We start from the raw sequence: 5,487 nt of genomic DNA, 5'->3' as shown, positions 1-5,487 counted from the left end.
TTGGTTACCTCACCAGTATTGATTTGCCAGATCACACCAAGGATTATGAGGTGTATTGCGACGCTTCACGTCGAGGACTTGGAGCAGTGCTTATGCAGGAAGGGAGAGTTGTTTCGTATGCTTCATGGCAACTGAAGCCTCATGAGTTGAATTATGCCACACATGATTTGGAGTTAGCAGCCGTAGTGCATGCATTGAAAACGTGGAGACATTTCCTCATTGGAAATCATTGTGAGGTGTACACGGATCACAAGAGTTTGAAGTACATTTTCACTCAGAAGGAGTTGAACCTCAGACAAAGGAGATGGTTGGAGCTCATCAAGGATTATGACATGAGAATGCATTACCATCCCGGAAAAGCTAATGTGGTAGCTGACGCATTGAGCCGTAAGAGCCATGTCAACACCCTAGTGACGGGAGAAGTACCAAAGGAGTTAGCAGAAAATCTTCGTGAGCTATGTTTGGAAATAGTTCCGAGAGGCCATGTAGCAGCATTGGAGATTCAGTCAACATTGATGGATAAAATCAGAGAGGCTCAGAAATCTGACAAGGAGATTGCTTCTATAAAAGAGAGAATGAGCAAAGGAAAAGCAAAGGGATTTCGTGAGGATGAGCACGATACCCTATGGTTTGAGGACCGTGTTTATGTGCCAAATGACCCGGAGTCAGGAAGCTGATTTTGCACGAGGCACATGATTCACCGTATTCGATTCACCCAGGGAATACCAAGATGTATTTGGATTTGAAGGAAACATTCTGGTGGACCGGAATGAAGAAGGATATTGCAGCATATGTAGCAGTTTGTGACGTATGTCAGAGAGTAAAGGCAGAGCATCAGAAGCCAGCAGGATTGTTACAACCATTGCCGATACCCGAATGGAAGTGGGATAAGATAGGCATGGATTTTATCACAGGACTACCCAGGACAAAATCAGGCTATGACTCGATATGGGTAGTAGTTGATCGTTTGACGAAGGTAGCACATTTCATTCCAGTTAAGACTACTTACACCAGTGCTAAGTTGGCGAAGATATACATGACTAGGATCATTTGTTTGCATGGAGTTCCGAGGAGTATCGTATCAGATAGAGGAACCCAATTTACCTCAAAGTTTTGGAATCAGTTGCATGAAACTTTAGGAACCAGATTAGAGTTCAATACAGCTTTTCATCCACAGACAGATGGACAGACCGAGAGAGTCAATCAGATTTTGGAAGATATGTTGAGAGCTTGTGCACTAGATTATGGATCTAGCTGGGACGATAACTTGCCATATGCGGAGTTTTCTTATAACAACAGTTACCAAACTAGTTTAAAGATGGCACCTTTCGAAGCTTTATACGGAAGGAGGTGCAGGACACCGTTGTCATGGGACGAAGTTGGAGACCGTCAATTCTTTGGACCAGATTTGATTAAGGAGTCTGAATGGAAAGTTAAGTTGATTCGCGATAGGCTCAAGGTAGCCCAGTCCAGGCAGAAGAGCTACGCAGACTCTAAACGCAAGGAGACAGTTTACGAAACCGGAGACAGGGTTTATCTTCGAGTATCCCCACTTCGAGGAGTTAAGCGCTTTGGAGTTAAGGGAAAGTTAGCACCGCGTTTCGTTGGACCGTACAAGATCTTGCAACGTATGGGAGAAGTCGCTTATAAGTTGGAATTACCAGAGGAGCTGTCAGGAGTTCATGATGTATTCCATGTTTCTCAGCTGAAGAAATGTCATGCCGAGATGGCGGAGGTACCACTAAGAGATACCGTGCCACTCGAAGCGATTCAGTTGAAGGATGACTTAACGTATGAGGAGAAGCCAGTCAAGATTCTCGATTATGCCAGCAGAGTTACCCACAGCAAAGTTATCAAGTTTTGCAAAGCTCAGTGGAACCACCACTCAGAGGATGAAGCCACCTGGGAAAGAGAAGAAGATTTGCTCAAGGACCACCCTCACCTATTTTCTAGCCAACCCGAATCTCGAGGGCGAGATTCATCTTAAGGGGGGTAGGTTTGTAACATCCCAAATTTGCAATTTGGAATGTTATACACTAGATCATCATGCATATCATTTTTTCTTGCATTTTGGTCGATCCTAGAAATTTCACGCAACTCAAGGACCTTCGGAGAGAGTTGGAGATTTCGTTATTTTCATATTTGAGAGTTTTCTCAAAATTGAAAAGAGGATCATTTGATTTATTTATTTCATCTTCAATTATTTTTCCAATATCAAAAAAATGAGAGAGGGAATAATATGACTTTCCCAAAATTTAGGAAAAATGAAGATCTAATGAATAAATCAAATTTTGGTTTTCGGTGTTTGTTTGCTTTTTATCTGGATAGGGAAAAAATGCGCGTTTTCAAAAATTGCATTCTAGGTCCGGAGTAAAGTTCATTTTGTTCGACTCATTTTTAGGAGTCGGGGAAAATTTACTTTAGTAATTTTGGAGTTCGTTTAGTTTAGTTTTTTTTTGTTTTTTCTGCGTGCGAATCCAGTCAAAAAAAGGACCAAGGCCAGCCGGGCCAAAGGCCCAGCCGGCCGGCCGCCTCCCCAGCCAGCGCGCGCGCCAGGCGCAGCGCCAGGCCGCCGCCTCCCTCGCTCTAGGCCGAGTCCCAGAGGGACTCTAGGCCGGTTAGCACCCCCTTTCCTTGTTTTGTTTTCCCTCTTTTGCTTGCCCCCTACCCCAAGTAATCCCCCCCACCTATATAAATACACCCCAACCCCCCCCCCCTCTCCTCACATCAATCCCAAGCCCCTCTCCTCCTTAGCCGCGCCCCACCCCGCGCCCCTCACCCACCGCCGCCGCCCTATAGCCGCCGTTCGCCGGAGCCTCGCCGAGGTTGTCCCGTGCTGCGTCTCTTTTTCTCCCCTCGGTTCAGTTTTTCTTCTAAACCGTTCCGGTTCTTTCTTAACCGTTCCGGTTTTCTTTTGTTCTTTGTTTTGGTTTTCTTTTCCGAAAACCCTAGAATGGTTTTCGTTCTTCTTTCGGACCGTTCGTCTCAACGAACGTGATCACCGATTATTCCCCGGTTAATGACGCCCGTTCGTTTAACCGTTCGTCTCTTTCTTTTCGTCGGATTTATTCCGCGATCGTGATCTCAAATCCGATCTTCGTTCTAGTCTTTCTTCCCGCTCGTTTATCGGAATCAGGTGATTCAAGCGCCTGGAGTTTCGTTTCTAAACTGCCGTTCCGACTAATCAACTTGAACAAGCCTTTGCTACAGTAAAAATTTGACCTAGTTTCAACTTGCTAGAACCGAGTTGTTTTCTTCCGCCATTTGTTTTCCGTTTCTTTGTTCGGTTCGTTCTTTCTTTGCAACTAGAGTTCTTAAGTTGAACTTTCTGGTTCATTCTCTTGTTCGAGTTTTACCTGTGCATTAGATGAGTTCTTATTGTGTGCTTGTTGTTTGTCTGCGATAGATCACCCGGATTGCGCCGCTTGTTACTTCGAAACCCTAGGTCTCGCGGATCATCAGCAAGGCAAGTAAGACTTTGATCATACCTTTTCTACAACCCATGTTTTATTGCATTAGATCAATCCTCTCACATTGCATGATTAGGATCTAATTAAATTGTGGGTTGGGAAGTAGATGAGGTAGTACCTATTACCTGTATTATTATGAAACCTTTGGGAGTTACTTCTACGTTTGCTTATTATGCCATGCTATGCTAGTAGACGTGGATTGGGTGAGTGATATCCATGACAGATGTGAGTTGATAATTTTTAATGGTTTATCTAAGGTGGCCACTTAAACACACATCTGGGTGGATTGAGGCACCTGATGTCTATCAGGACTTGCCTGTTTTATTTTGGACCGCCACCCAGGCTCAAAGGGATCATAAGATAATTCATGCTAGAAACTTCCGTGTGCAGCCACATGCTACTATGGACTCTGGCATAGTTGACTAAGTTGTGCGAACACTTACGGGGTGGACTAGCAGATGTAGGGGTTGTAGGTGGTACGGTCTACCCCACACGTAAGGTGCTAGCGCTTCTGAAAGACTATGTCTCGGTCATCCGTTTCTCAAACACCATGTAGTGCGAGAAAACAAACGGAGGCGATCGAGTCATGTGGGGAAAAGTGCGCAAACCTCTGCAGAGTGTACAAACTAATCATGATTAGCCGTGTCCCCGGTTATGGACAACTTGAGTATCTAGTACTTGAATATCATGTGAATCTCATCACGTTACTTCTAATTAATGTTGTTGGGTTTTAATTATTCACTTAATTGGGATCGGAATGCTGTCAACCATTCTCGATGTTTAACAACTACCATGATAGTTAAATAAATTTATTCCTTCGCAGTAGGGAAAAACTGGCTTTACGCAAAACTGTAACCATAGAGCTTTCCACCAGCCATATATGCATATAGTATAGCTGTTTCATTCCATTACTCTCTATGTGTTACTTTGCCAGCATATTCCATGTGCTGACCCATTTTCGGGCTGCAACTTCTCATGTTGCATACTTTTCAGACGACGAGTAAGGTGCTTTTAGGTCGTGGTTCTATACTCAGTGATGCCGTTGGAGTTGATGGACCCATTTATCTTCCAAGTCTTCCGCTGTTATCATTACTAGTTGGCCTTAAGCCATATTTATTGTAATAAGTTCTCTTTGAGACAACGATGTAATAAGTGTGTGATTGCCACTCTGCTATAAATCCTTCGATGTACTGTGTGGTGTCAGCATTACTGATCCAGGGATGACACCTGAGCACAGAGCACTTGATCCATTCGGGTCGGGTCGCCACAGCTGTATTCATGTTAAATAGGGCACCGTCTAAATCCGCTGAGACGACACCGTATGAATTGTGGTTTGTCAAGAAACCTAAACTACCATTTCTTAAAGTTTGGGGTTGCGATGCTTATAAAGCTTCAGCCTGATAAGCTCGAACCCAAATCGGAGAAGTGCGTCTTCATAGGATACCCAAAAGAAACTGTTGGGTACACCTTCTATCACAGATCCGAAGACAAGATATTTGTTGCTAAGAATGGATCCTTTCTAGAGAAGGAGTTTCTCTCGAAAGAAGTGAGTGGGAGGAAAGTAGAACTTGATGAGGTAGTTGTACCTTCTCTCGAATTGGAAAGTAGGTCATCATAGAAATCAGTTCCAGTGATGCCTACACCAATTAGTGAGGAATTTAATGATGATGATCATGAAACTTCAAATCAAGCTACTACCGAACCTCGTAGGTCGACCAGAGTATGTTCCGCACCAGAGTGGTATGGTAATCCTGTTCTGGAAGTCATGTTACTAGACCACGACGAACCTACGAACATTGCTTAAGGCCATGAAATATGAGATGGGATCCATGTATGAGAACAAAGTATGGACTTTGGTTGACTTGCATGTTGATCGGCAAGCCATTGAGAATCAATGGATCTTCCAGAGGAAGACGGACGCTAATGGTATTGTTACTATCTACAAAGCTTGAATTGTCACAAAAGTTTTTTGACAAGTTCAAGGTGTTGACTACGATAAGATTTTCTCACTTGCATC

The sequence above is a fragment of the Triticum aestivum genome, chromosome 6A (assembly GCF_018294505.1).
Source record: "Triticum aestivum cultivar Chinese Spring chromosome 6A, IWGSC CS RefSeq v2.1, whole genome shotgun sequence".
Lineage (NCBI taxonomy): Eukaryota > Viridiplantae > Streptophyta > Magnoliopsida > Poales > Poaceae > Triticum > Triticum aestivum.
Note: the sequence above shows the minus strand (reverse complement) of the source record.